The sequence below is a fragment of the Dendrobates tinctorius genome, unplaced genomic scaffold (assembly GCF_039654945.1).
Source record: "Dendrobates tinctorius isolate UK_male_01 unplaced genomic scaffold, ASM3965494v1 ptg000158l, whole genome shotgun sequence".
In the NCBI taxonomy this organism is placed as follows: Eukaryota; Metazoa; Chordata; class Amphibia; order Anura; family Dendrobatidae; genus Dendrobates; species Dendrobates tinctorius.
In genome coordinates this window covers 17063602-17077858 of record NW_027361825.1, presented here as the reverse complement: position 1 = coordinate 17077858, position 14257 = coordinate 17063602, and the positions used below count along the sequence as shown (strand labels likewise).

The window sequence follows — 14257 nt, the reverse complement described above, 5'->3', positions numbered from 1 at the left end:
TTTTCACCACTGGAGTGTCTGTCCCGTTCTTCAGCACTTTATATAGTAAAATGAACGGTTTTATCACAAACCACAGCTGGTCCTGCAAAACAGGCCTCATTTACAGATGCCATCTCCGTAGCCCAGAGCAACCAATAAGAACACAGCATACATCTTTCCATAGCATATTAAAGGAAGAAAGCAACCCTCTGATTTGTTAATATTGGTAACAATCATCAGTTTACTGCTTATAAGTTTTCATCAATAAGTCCTGCCGTCACGGCATCGACAAATGGTGCAAATTTATCGCAAATATAAAAATGAAGCCTGATGACACTAAAATGTAACAATCCAGCCACTTTGCACTCTCTCGAGTTTTTCCCCAGTTTATGAAACCTGGGGTGGAAACTGCTTTGTGACAGGATCAATTTATTTCTCATCTGATTGGCAATTTCAGACCACGTGGTACAGAACGCTCGCCTAGCACTGCTACGTCACATCTTGAGTGCCTCATTCACATCTTCAGTCCACTTCCGGCGCTCAGCCTCACACGTCACATCCGCGCTAGTCCGGAAGTAGAAGCTGCTGGCGAGCTCTCTTGCCGAGCGGGTCGTCTGTTGGGGCTGGGCGGTGAGTTTTGTGTACGGCGCTGTTTACACAGTAGTGTTAGTGTCTGTGCTAGTGTACCGGCCCCAGAGCGGACTGTGCTGTGTGCCTGTATCCTCACTGCCGCGTACTGCAACCTGTCTGCCTCCGAGTATGGAGAGGTGACTAGTCCTCATACTGGAGAGAAGAAGAGCCATGGTGAACTGCACTGCTCCCCCGTTGTCACCGTGCTGCCGTATAATGTACTGCTCCCCCCGTGTCACCGTGCTGCCGTATACTGTACTGCTCCCCCCGTGTCACCGTGCTGCCGTATACTGTGCTGCTCCCCCCCTGTGTCACCGTGCTGCCGTATACTGTACTGCTCCCCCCCGTGTCACCGTGCTGCCGTATACTGTGCTGCTCCCCCCCCGTGTCACCGTGCTGCCGTATACTGTACTGCTCCCCCCCGTGTCACCGTGCTGCCGTATACTGTACTGCTCCCTCCCGTGTCACCGTGCTGCCGTATACTGTACTGCTCCCTCCCGTGTCACCGTGCTGCCGTATACTGTACTGCTCGCCCCGTTGTCACCGTGCTGCCGTATACTGTACTGCTCGCCCCGTTGTCACCGTGCTGCCGTATACTGTACTGCTCCCCCCGTGTCACCGTTCTGCCGTATACTGTACTGCTCCCCAGGGCTGTGGAGTCGGTAAGCCAAACCTGCGACTCCGACTCCTCAATTTCCCTTACACCGACTCCGACTCCACGACTCCGACTCCCACACATATTGCTTATATTTAAGTGAAAAATTTATTGTAGTACAATGTGAACCTCAGACATTTAATCATTTTTATGATCCAATAATCAAGATATTTAGATAGAACAGAATATATATTGGTGTGCTACCCGGTTTTCATACTTTTTGGTACAGATACGATTTGGATAGACAGATATGGATAAATGGATAGAGCAGATTTCTAATCTGCTTTTGCTATTGAAAACATTATCTATGAGCTCAAAAACCTTTCAGGTGATGCGGTTTTTTTAAAAAGATGATCAGCTTTTGCAGCTGAAAAACGTATCCTCAAAAAACACAGGAAAAACGCTGTGTGTGAATGTAGCCTTAGATCAGGAATATAACAGCCATTTATAGGACATTTCATAACTTTCCCAAACTCCTATGAAAAAATATTCAGCACATCCTGCATTGAATTACTGTACCCAATTTATTATATATTTTAGGAGTTGGTCCATTTTATACCGACTCCAACTCCGACTCCACCAAAATGAGCTCCGACTCCGACTCCACAGCCCTGCTGCTCCCCCCCGTGTCACCGTTCTGACGTATACTGTACTGCTCCCCCCCCTGTCACCGTGCTTCCGTATACTGTACTGCTCGCCCCGTGTCACCGTGCTGCCGGATACTGTATTGCTCCCCCCTTTGTCACCGTGCTGCCGGATACTGTATTGCTCCCCCCTTTGTCACCGTGCTGCCGGATACTGTACTGCTTCCCCTTTTGTCACCGTGCTGCCGTACACTGTACAGCTCGCCCCGTGTCACCGTGCTGCCGTACACTGTACAGCTCGCCCCGTGTCACCGTGCTGCCGTACACTGTACAGCTCGCCCCGTGTCACCGTGCTGCCGTACACTGTACAGCTCGCCCCGTGTCACCGTGCTGCCGTACACTGTACAGCTCGCCCCGTGTCACCGTGCTGCCGTACACTGTACAGCTCGCCCCGTGTCACCGTGCTGCCGTACACTGTACAGCTCGCCTCGTGTCACCGTGCTGCCGTACACTGTACAGCTCGCCTCGTGTCACCGTGCTGCCGTACACTGTACAGCTCGCCTCGTGTCACCGTGCTGCCGTACACTGTACAGCTCGCCCCGTGTCACCGTGCTGCCGTACACTGTACAGCTCGCCCCGTGTCACCGTGCTGCCGTACACTGTACAGCTCGCCCCGTGTCACCGTGCTGCCGTACACTGTACAGCTCGCCCCGTGTCACCGTGCTGCCGTACACTGTACAGCTCGCCCCGTGTCACCGTGCTGCCGTACACTGTACAGCTCGCCCCGTGTCACCGTGCTGCCGTACACTGTACAGCTCGCCCCGTGTCACCGTGCTGCCGTACACTGTACAGCTCGCCCCGTGTCACCGTGCTGCTGTACACTGTACAGCTCGCCCCGTGCTGCCGTACACTGTACAGCTCGCCCCGTGCTGCCGTACACTGTACAGCTCGCCCCGTGTCGCCGTGCTGCCGTACACTGTACAGCTCGCCCCGTGTCGCCGTGCTGCCGTACACTGTACAGCTCGCCCCGTGCTGCCGTACACTGTACAGCTCGCCCCGTGTCGCCGTGCTGCCGTACACTGTACAGCTCGCCCCGTGTCGCCGTGCTGCCGTACACTGTACAGCTCGCCCCGTGTCGCCGTGCTGCCGTACACTGTACAGCTCGCCCCGTGTCGCCGTGCTGCCGTACACTGTACAGCTCGCCCCGTGTCGCCGTGCTGCCGTACACTGTACAGCTCGCCCCGTGTCGCCGTGCTGCCGTACACTGTACAGCTCGCCCCGTGTCGCCGTGCTGCCGTACACTGTACAGCTCGCCCCGTGTCGCCGTGCTGCCGTACACTGTACAGCTCGCCCCGTGTCGCCGTGCTGCCGTACACTGTACAGCTCGCCCCGTGTCGCCGTGCTGCCGTACACTGTACAGCTCGCCCCGTGTCGCCGTGCTGCCGTACACTGTACAGCTCGCCCCGTGTCGCCGTGCTGCCGTACACTGTACAGCTCGCCCCGTGTCGCCGTGCTGCCGTACACTGTACAGCTCGCCCCGTGTCGCCGTGCTGCCGTACACTGTACAGCTCGCCCCGTGTCGCCGTGCTGCCGTACACTGTACAGCTCGCCCCGTGTCGCCGTGCTGCCGTACACTGTACAGCTCGCCCCGTGTCGCCGTGCTGCCGTACACTGTACAGCTCGCCCCGTGTCGCCGTGCTGCCGTACACTGTACAGCTCGCCCCGTGTCGCCGTGCTGCCGTACACTGTACAGCTCGCCCCGTGTCGCCGTGCTGCCGTACACTGTACAGCTCGCCCCGTGTCGCCGTGCTGCCGTACACTGTACAGCTCGCCCCGTGTCGCCGTGCTGCCGTACACTGTACAGCTCGCCCCGTGTCGCCGTGCTGCCGTACACTGTACAGCTCGCCCCGTGTCGCCGTGCTGCCGTACACTGTACAGCTCGCCCCGTGTCGCCGTGCTGCCGTACACTGTACAGCTCGCCCCGTGTCGCCGTGCTGCCGTACACTGTACAGCTCGCCCCGTGTCGCCGTGCTGCCGTACACTGTACAGCTCGCCCCGTGTCGCCGTGCTGCCGTACACTGTACAGCTCGCCCCGTGTCGCCGTGCTGCCGTACACTGTACAGCTCGCCCCGTGTCGCCGTGCTGCCGTACACTGTACAGCTCGCCCCGTGTCGCCGTGCTGCCGTACACTGTACAGCTCGCCCCGTGTCGCCGTGCTGCCGTACACTGTACAGCTCGCCCCGTGTCGCCGTGCTGCCGTACACTGTACAGCTCGCCCCGTGTCGCCGTGCTGCCGTACACTGTACAGCTCGCCCCGTGTCGCCGTGCTGCCGTACACTGTACAGCTCGCCCCGTGTCGCCGTGCTGCCGTACACTGTACAGCTCGCCCCGTGTCGCCGTGCTGCCGTACACTGTACAGCTCGCCCCGTGTCGCCGTGCTGCCGTACACTGTACAGCTCGCCCCGTGTCGCCGTGCTGCCGTACACTGTACAGCTCGCCCCGTGTCGCCGTGCTGCCGTACACTGTACAGCTCGCCCCGTGTCGCCGTGCTGCCGTACACTGTACAGCTCGCCCCGTGTCGCCGTGCTGCCGTACACTGTACAGCTCGCCCCGTGTCGCCGTGCTGCCGTACACTGTACAGCTCGCCCCGTGCTGCCGTACACTGTACAGCTCGCCCCGTGCTGCCGTACACTGTACAGCTCGCCCCGTGCCGCCGTACACTGTGCAGCTCGCCCCGTGCCGCCGTACACTGTGCAGCTCGCCCCGTGCCGCCGTACACTGTGCAGCTCGCCCCGTGCCGCCGTACACTGTGCAGCTCGCCCCGTGCCGCCGTACACTGTGCAGCTCGCCCCGTGCCGCCGTACACTGTGCAGCTCGCCCCGTGTCGCCGTACACTGTGCAGCTCGCCCCGTGTCGCCGTACACTGTGCAGCTCGCCCCGTGTCGCCGTACACTGTGCAGCTCGCCCCGTGTCGCCGTACACTGTGCAGCTCGCCCCGTGTCGCCGTACACTGTGCAGCTCGCCCCGTGTCGCCGTACACTGTGCAGCTCGCCCCGTGTCGCCGTACACTGTGCAGCTCGCCCCGTGTCGCCGTACACTGTGCAGCTCGCCCCGTGTCGCCGTACACTGTGCAGCTCGCCCCGTGTCGCCGTACACTGTGCAGCTCGCCCCGTGTCGCCGTACACTGTGCAGCTCGCCCCGTGTCGCCGTACACTGTGCAGCTCGCCCCGTGTCGCCGTACACTGTGCAGCTCGCCCCGTGTCGCCGTACACTGTGCAGCTCGCCCCGTGTCGCCGTACACTGTGCAGCTCGCCCCGTGTCGCCGTACACTGTGCAGCTCGCCCCGTGTCGCCGTACACTGTGCAGCTCGCCCCGTGTCGCCGTACACTGTGCAGCTCGCCCCGTGTCGCCGTACACTGTGCAGCTCGCCCCGTGTCGCCGTACACTGTGCAGCTCGCCCCGTGTCGCCGTACACTGTGCAGCTCGCCCCGTGTCGCCGTACACTGTGCAGCTCGCCCCGTGTCGCCGTACACTGTGCAGCTCGCCCCGTGTCGCCGTACACTGTGCAGCTCGCCCCGTGTCGCCGTACACTGTGCAGCTCGCCCCGTGTCGCCGTACACTGTGCAGCTCGCCCCGTGTCGCCGTACACTGTGCAGCTCGCCCCGTGTCGCCGTACACTGTGCAGCTCGCCCCGTGTCGCCGTACACTGTGCAGCTCGCCCCGTGTCGCCGTACACTGTGCAGCTCGCCCCGTGTCGCCGTACACTGTGCAGCTCGCCCCGTGTCGCCGTACACTGTGCAGCTCGCCCCGTGTCGCCGTACACTGTGCAGCTCGCCCCGTGTCGCCGTACACTGTGCAGCTCGCCCCGTGTCGCCGTACACTGTGCAGCTCGCCCCGTGTCGCCGTACACTGTGCAGCTCGCCCCGTGTCGCCGTACACTGTGCAGCTCGCCCCGTGTCGCCGTACACTGTGCAGCTCGCCCCGTGTCGCCGTACACTGTGCAGCTCGCCCCGTGTCGCCGTACACTGTGCAGCTCGCCCCGTGTCGCCGTACACTGTGCAGCTCGCCCCGTGTCGCCGTACACTGTGCAGCTCGCCCCGTGTCGCCGTACACTGTGCAGCTCGCCCCGTGTCGCCGTACACTGTGCAGCTCGCCCCGTGTCGCCGTACACTGTGCAGCTCGCCCCGTGTCGCCGTACACTGTGCAGCTCGCCCCGTGTCGCCGTACACTGTGCAGCTCGCCCCGTGTCGCCGTACACTGTGCAGCTCGCCCCGTGTCGCCGTACACTGTGCAGCTCGCCCCGTGTCGCCGTACACTGTGCAGCTCGCCCCGTGTCGCCGTACACTGTGCAGCTCGCCCCGTGTCGCCGTACACTGTGCAGCTCGCCCCGTGTCGCCGTACACTGTGCAGCTCGCCCCGTGTCGCCGTACACTGTGCAGCTCGCCCCGTGTCGCCGTACACTGTGCAGCTCGCCCCGTGTCGCCGTACACTGTGCAGCTCGCCCCGTGTCGCCGTACACTGTGCAGCTCGCCCCGTGTCGCCGTACACTGTGCAGCTCGCCCCGTGTCGCCGTACACTGTGCAGCTCGCCCCGTGTCGCCGTACACTGTGCAGCTCGCCCCGTGTCGCCGTACACTGTGCAGCTCGCCCCGTGTCGCCGTACACTGTGCAGCTCGCCCCGTGTCGCCGTACACTGTGCAGCTCGCCCCGTGTCGCCGTACACTGTGCAGCTCGCCCCGTGTCGCCGTACACTGTGCAGCTCGCCCCGTGTCGCCGTACACTGTGCAGCTCGCCCCGTGTCGCCGTACACTGTGCAGCTCGCCCCGTGTCGCCGTACACTGTGCAGCTCGCCCCGTGTCGCCGTACACTGTGCAGCTCGCCCCGTGTCGCCGTACACTGTGCAGCTCGCCCCGTGTCGCCGTACACTGTGCAGCTCGCCCCGTGTCGCCGTACACTGTGCAGCTCGCCCCGTGTCGCCGTACACTGTGCAGCTCGCCCCGTGTCGCCGTACACTGTGCAGCTCGCCCCGTGTCGCCGTACACTGTGCAGCTCGCCCCGTGTCGCCGTGCTGCCGTACACTGTGCAGCTCGCCCCGTGTCGCCGTGCTGCCGTACACTGTGCAGCTCGCCCCGTGTCGCCGTGCTGCCGTACACTGTGCAGCTCGCCCCGTGTCGCCGTGCTGCCGTACACTGTGCAGCTCGCCCCGTGTCGCCGTGCTGCCGTACACTGTGCAGCTCGCCCCGTGTCGCCGTGCTGCCGTACACTGTGCAGCTCGCCCCGTGTCGCCGTGCTGCCGTACACTGTGCAGCTCGCCCCGTGTCGCCGTGCTGCCGTACACTGTGCAGCTCGCCCCGTGTCGCCGTGCTGCCGTACACTGTGCAGCTCGCCCCGTGTCGCCGTGCTGCCGTACACTGTGCAGCTCGCCCCGTGTCGCCGTGCTGCCGTACACTGTGCAGCTCGCCCCGTGTCGCCGTGCTGCCGTACACTGTGCAGCTCGCCCCGTGTCGCCGTGCTGCCGTACACTGTGCAGCTCGCCCCGTGTCGCCGTGCTGCCGTACACTGTGCAGCTCGCCCCGTGTCGCCGTGCTGCCGTACACTGTGCAGCTCGCCCCGTGTCGCCGTGCTGCCGTACACTGTGCAGCTCGCCCCGTGTCGCCGTGCTGCCGTACACTGTGCAGCTCGCCCCGTGTCACCGTGCTGCCGTACACTGTGCAGCTCGCCCCGTGTCACCGTGCTGCCGTACACTGTGCAGCTCGCCCCGTGCTGCCGTACACTGTGCAGCTCGCCCCGTGCCGCCGTACACTGTGCAGCTCGCCCCGTGCCGCCGTACACTGTGCAGCTCGCCCCGTGCCGCCGTACACTGTGCAGCTCGCCCCGTGCCGCCGTACACTGTGCAGCTCGCCCCGTGCCGCCGTACACTGTGCAGCTCGCCCCGTGCCGCCGTACACTGTGCAGCTCGCCCCGTGCCGCCGTACACTGTGCAGCTCGCCCCGTGCCGCCGTACACTGTGCAGCTCGCCCCGTGCCGCCGTACACTGTGCAGCTCGCCCCGTGCCGCCGTACACTGTGCAGCTCGCCCCGTGCCGCCGTACACTGTGCAGCTCGCCCCGTGCCGCCGTACACTGTGCAGCTCGCCCCGTGCCGCCGTACACTGTGCAGCTCGGCCCGTGCCGCCGTACACTGTGCAGCTCGGCCCGTGCCGCCGTACACTGTGCAGCTCGCCCCGTGCCGCCGTACACTGTGCAGCTCGCCCCGTGCCGCCGTACACTGTGCAGCTCGCCCCGTGCCGCCGTACACTGTGCAGCTCGCCCCGTGCCGCCGTACACTGTGCAGCTCGCCCCGTGCCGCCGTACACTGTGCAGCTCGCCCCGTGCCGCCGTACACTGTGCAGCTCGCCCCGTGCCGCCGTACACTGTGCAGCTCGCCCGTGTCACCGTGCTGCCGGATACTGTAGTGCCCCCCCCCCCCCCCCCCCCCCGTGTCACCGTGCTGCCGGATACTGTAGTGCCCCCCCCCCCCCGTGTCACCGTGCTGCCGGATACTGTAGTGCCCCCCCCCCCCCCCCGTGTCACCGTGCTGCCGGATACTGTGCTGCTCCCCAGTGACACCGTGCTGCCGTACACTGTAGAGCTCGCCCCGTGTCACCGTGCTGCCGTATACTGCAGGGCTGTGGAGTCGGAGTCTGTGCTCATTTTGGTGGAGTCGGAGTTGGTATAAAATGGACCGACTCCGACTCCTAAAATATATAATAAATTGGGTACACTAGTACAATGCAGAATGTGCTGAATATTTTTTCATAGCAATTTTGGAAAGTTATGAAATGTCCTATAAATGGCTGTTCTATTCATAATCTAAGGCTACATTCACACACAGCATTTTTGCTGCGTTTTTTGTGGATACGTTTTTCAGCTGCAAAAGTCGATCTGATTTTTAAAAAACCGCATCGCCTGAAAGGTTTTTGAGCTCATAGATAATGTTTTCAATATCAAAAGCAGATTAGAAATCTGCTCTATCCATTTATCCATATCTGTCTCCATATCTTATCTGTACCAAAATGAATGAAAGCTGGGTAGCACACAGACTAACACTTCCTGCCGCGCAAAGGAGGAGGAAAGAGCGTCTCAAACATCATTAACAAGATATTTTGTAAGTGACAAAGTTACTGTAACAATGATAGCAGATATGTCTAAAAGACAGCTCATACAGCTTGTTGTGAAGGACGGTGTACCATTAACATTATTTGCACGACCAGCTTTTACAGCTCTTAATGGAGAAATGGCCCGCAAACTTGGTGTTTCTCTGGAAAGAGAAAGTATTAGAAAATGAGTGATTGAAGAAGCCCTTAAACAATAGGAAGATCTTAAAAAGACTCTCAAAACTTGCTTCATGTTTCTTAAAATGGATGCCTGCACACGTCACAGAGTGAACTATTTTGCCATCAATGTTCGATATGTTTGTGACAACAAAAATTGTTACCAACACGCTGGCAGTAAAAGATACCAAAGCTCATCACAGCAGCCAGTTTCTCCAGGCCTTAGTGGAAAACGTTCTGCAAGATTACGAACTCAAAAAAGAACAGATTCTTGCTATTGTAACTGTTAATGCTTCAAACATAAGTACAATTACAGTGATGAATGAGAGTAATGAACAACAGCTAGAGGAACATTTAGGATTCAGTATGTTTGAGATGGAAGGCCACAGTGCTGTTCATGTAACTGAGGAACAAACAGATATTACAACAGAAGAACAGCAAAATTATACTGTAGAAATAGATGATCTTGTTGAAGCTGCTTCAAAACACTTTCCTATTCATCACATGCGCTGTGTTGTGCACACGCTGCAGCTGGCAATAAGAGATAGTCTGCAAGAGGGACATGCTGGAAATCTGATTGGAAAAGTGAGGAAATTGGTTATTGCCGACAGAACCCCTAAAATTGATTCCATCTTGAAGAGACGTGCTGGAAAAGGGCAAATGTTGATCAACTAAAACCGTTTCTTATAGATATGATGAACCCTCAGGTAACCCTAAATGAAGGTCAATGGACACAGGTGGCTGAATTGAAGGAATTGCTTAATCACCCATTTACTGTGACAAAAAAATTACAAGCTGAGGTTTTAACTCCTGGCATTTTCATGAGGGTGCGGAAGAGCTTGCTATTTTGCTGTTTAATTGCAGATGGCATTTCTGCTTCAATGAAACAGAGAGAGACACAGCTATTGGAAAATAACATTTTTCTGGCAGCTGTTTGTGGACCCAAGTCATCGTATATTGCTTGATGATCAACAGCTTACTAAAGGAAAAGAAGCTCTGACTGAGGTAGCAGTTAGGAAGAGTGGCCTACAGGAGGACTGCCAGGTGCAAGAGGACTTGGGTCCTGACAGTGCTACTGCTACCATATCTTTATCCTCAAAGCGTTGCCGCAAGGAAAAAGATTTCACTCCGTCTCCTATAGCAAGCAGATTGACCGTATTTCAGCAAAATGTTTCACTTGTTCTCAAAGAAATGGAAAAATTCAACCTTTCATCAAAACTGACTGTGCATGAGGCAATTCCTTTATACCCAGAAATTGTTAGAGATGTTGCCTATGTGGTTACGGCTTTGCCTCCAACCCAAGTTAGTGTAGAGAGGCTGTTCTCTAGCCTTAAAATTATAAGGTCAGATTTGAGGTCATCTATGAAGGAGGATCTGATGGAGGCAATTTTATTTCTTAGAACAAATTCATAGACTGCACAAATGTTATTTAGTATGTTTTTGTTGAAAACTGTTGTTTGCCACTTATAGTTTATTACATAGTGATATATATATATGTGTAATCGATATTACATAGTGTATTACATGTTTACAATTTATTTCAGTTTTTTGTGTTCTAAAGTTGTATTCCAATAAATATTATGTTCTATCTAAATATCTTGATTATTGTATCATAAAAATTATTTAATGTCTGATGTTCACATTGTACTAGAATACATTTTTCACTTAAATATAAGCAATATATGTGGGAGTCGGTGTAAGGGAAATTGAGGAGTCGGAGTCGCAGGTTTGACTTACCGACTCCACAGCCCTGGTATACTGTACTGCTCCCCCCGTGTCACCGTGCTGCAGTATACTGTACTGCTCCCCCCGTGTCACCGTGCTGCAGTATACTGTACTGCTCCCCCCGTGTCACCGTGCTGCCGTATACTGTACTGCTCCCCCCGTGTCACCGTGCTGCCGTATACTGTACTGCTCCCCCCGTGTCACCGTGCTGCCGTATACTGTACTGCTCCCCCCGTGTCACCGTGCTGCCGTATACTGTACTGCTCCCCCCGTGTCACCGTGCTGCCGTATACTGTACTGCTCCCCCCGTGTCACCGTGCTGCCGTATACTGTACTGCTCCCCCCGTGTCACCGTGCTGCCGTATACTGTACTGCTCCCCCCGTGTCACCGTGCTGCCGTATACTGTACTGCTCCCCCCGTGTCACCGTGCTGCCGTATACTGTACTGCTCCCCCCGTGTCACCGTGCTGCCGTATACTGTACTGCTCCCCCCGTGTCACCGTGCTGCCGTATACTGTACTGCTCCCCCCGTGTCACCGTGCTGCCGTATACTGTACTGCTCCCCCCGTGTCACCGTGCTGCCGTATACTGTACTGCTCCCCCCGTGTCACCGTGCTGCCGTATACTGTACTGCTCCCCCCGTGTCACCGTGCTGCCGTATACTGTACTGCTCCCCCCGTGTCACCGTGCTGCCGTATACTGTACTGCTCCCCCGTGTCACCGTGCTGCCGTATACTGTACTGCTCCCCCGTGTCACCGTGCTGCCGTATACTGTACTGCTCCCCCCGTGTCACCGTGCTGCCGTATACTGTACTGCTCCCCCCGTGTCACCGTGCTGCCGTATACTGTACTGCTCCCCCCGTGTCACCGTGCTGCCGTATACTGTACTGCTCCCCCCGTGTCACCGTGCTGCCGTATACTGTACTGCTCCCCCCGTGTCACCGTGCTGCCGTATACTGTACTGCTCCCCCCGTGTCACCGTGCTGCCGTATACTGTACTGCTCCCCCCGTGTCACCGTGCTGCCGTATACTGTACTGCTCCCCCCGTGTCACCGTGCTGCCGTATACTGTACTGCTCCCCCCGTGTCACCGTGCTGCCGTATACTGTACTGCTCCCCCTGTGTCACCGTGCTGCCGTATACTGTACTGCTCCCCCCGTGTCACCGTGCTGCCGTATACTGTACTGCTCCCCCCGTGTCACCGTGCTGCCGTATACTGTACTGCTCCCCCCGTGTCACCGTGCTGCCGTATACTGTACTGCTCCCCCCGTGTCACCGTGCTGCCGTATACTGTACTGCTCCCCCCGTGTCACCGTGCTGCCGTATACTGTACTGCTCCCCCCGTGTCACCGTGCTGCCGTATACTGTACTGCTCCCCCCGTGTCACCGTGCTGCCGTATACTGTACTGCTCCCCCCGTGTCACCGTGCTGCCGTATACTGTACTGCTCCCCCCGTGTCACCGTGCTGCCGTATACTGTACTGATCCCCCCGTGTCACCGTGCTGCCGTATACTGTACTGATCCCCCCCGTGTCACCGTGCTGCCGTATACTGTACTGATCCCCCCGTGTCACCGTGCTGCCGTATACTGTACTGATCCCCCCGTGTCACCGTGCTGCCGTATACTGTACTGATCCCCCCGTGTCACCGTGCTGCCGTATACTGTACTGATCCCCCCGTGTCACCGTGCTGCCGTATACTGTACTGATCCCCCCCGTGTCACCGTGCTGCCGTATACTGTACTGATCCCCCCGTGTCACCGTGCTGCCGTATACTGTACTGATCCCCCCGTGTCACCGTGCTGCCGTATACTGTACTGATCCCCCCGTGTCACCGTGCTGCCGTATACTGTACTGATCCCCCCGTGTCACCGTGCTGCCGTATACTGTACTGATCCCCCCGTGTCACCGTGCTGCCGTATACTGTACTGATCCCCCCGTGTCACCGTGCTGCCGTATACTGTACTGATCCCCCCGTGTCACCGTGCTGCCGTATACTGTACTGATCCCCCCCGTGTCACCGTGCTGCCGTATACTGTACTGATCCCCCCGTGTCACCGTGCTGCCGTATACTGTACTGCTCCCCCCCGTGTCACCGTGCTGCCGTATACTGTACTGCTCCCCCCGTGTCACCGTGCTGCCGTATACTGTACTGCTCCCCCCGTGTCACCGTGCTGCCGTATACTGTACTGCTCCCCCCGTGTCACCGTGCTGCCGTATACTGTACTGCTCCCCCCGTGTCACCGTGCTGCCGTATACTGTACTGCTCCCCCCGTGTCACCGTGCTGCCGTATACTGTACTGCTCCCCCCGTGTCACCGTGCTGCCGTATACTGTACTGCTCCCCCCGTGTCACCGTGCTGCCGTATACTGTACTGCTTCCCCCCGTGTCACCGTGCTGCCGTATACTGTACTGCTCCCCCCCGTGTCACCGTGCTGCCGTATACTGTACTGCTCCCCCCCGTGTCACCGTGCTGCCGTATACTGTACTGCTCCCCCCCGTGTCACCGTGCTGCCGTATACTGTACTGCTCCCCCCGTGTCACCGTGCTGCCGTATACTGTGCGGCTCCCCCCGTGTCGCCGTATACTGTGCGGCTCCCCCCGTGTCGCCGTATACTGTGCGGCTCCCCCGTGCCGCCGTATACTGTGCGGCTCCCCCGTGCCGCCGTGCCGTTGTGCACTTTGTTTCTCCACTGTGTCGCTGTGCCAGGGCTGTGGAGTCGGTGTCCATTTTGGTGGAGTTGAAGTTGGTATAAAATATAACAACTCATAAAATATATAATAAATTGGGTTCAGTTGTACAATGCAGGATGAGCTCTAAATGTTTTCATAAGAATCTGAGAAAGTTATGAAATCTCTTATAAATGTCTGTTCTGTTCCTGAACTAAGGATCTCCGCTTTTAGTCTATCTGTGGTTCCCAAACTCCATTCCTCGTGGACCCCAAAAGGTCTTCTTTTCAGGATTTCCATATTGTTACACATGTGAGAGAATTCCTGATCCCTTGATGATACTTCCATGACCTGCGAAATACTAAGGAAATCCTGAAAACTTGACGTGGGGGGGCCATGAGGACTGGAGTTTGGGAAACGCTGGTCTAGATGAATCTGTGCTGCACTCTTATGTACATGCTTGGTAGGGAGCAGTGCTGTGGAGTCTGAGTCGGAGGTTTAGCATAATAAATATATACACACACACACACACACACACACACACACACACACACACACACACACACACACACACACACACACACTGCTCAAAAAAATAAAGGGAACACTTAAACAGCAGAATATAACTACAAGTAAATCAAGCTTCTGTGAATTCAAACTGTCCACTTAGGAAGCAGCACTGATTGACAATCAATTTCACATGCTGT

The 14257-nt window shown here is 58.0% G+C and overlaps 1 protein-coding gene across 2 annotated transcripts in view; it reads left to right on the top strand.

Annotated features, from left to right (window-relative positions):
• The first annotated feature begins 454 nt into the window (after positions 1-454).
• SUPT5H (SPT5 homolog, DSIF elongation factor subunit) overlaps positions 455-14257 on the top strand; it is a 32960-nt gene continuing 19157 nt past the window's right edge. For both annotated transcript variants that reach the window (XM_073549016.1, XM_073549014.1), the window contains exon 1: positions 455-609. The gene's annotated coding sequence lies outside the window, so the exon portion shown is untranslated. The remainder of the gene's footprint in view (positions 610-14257) is intronic.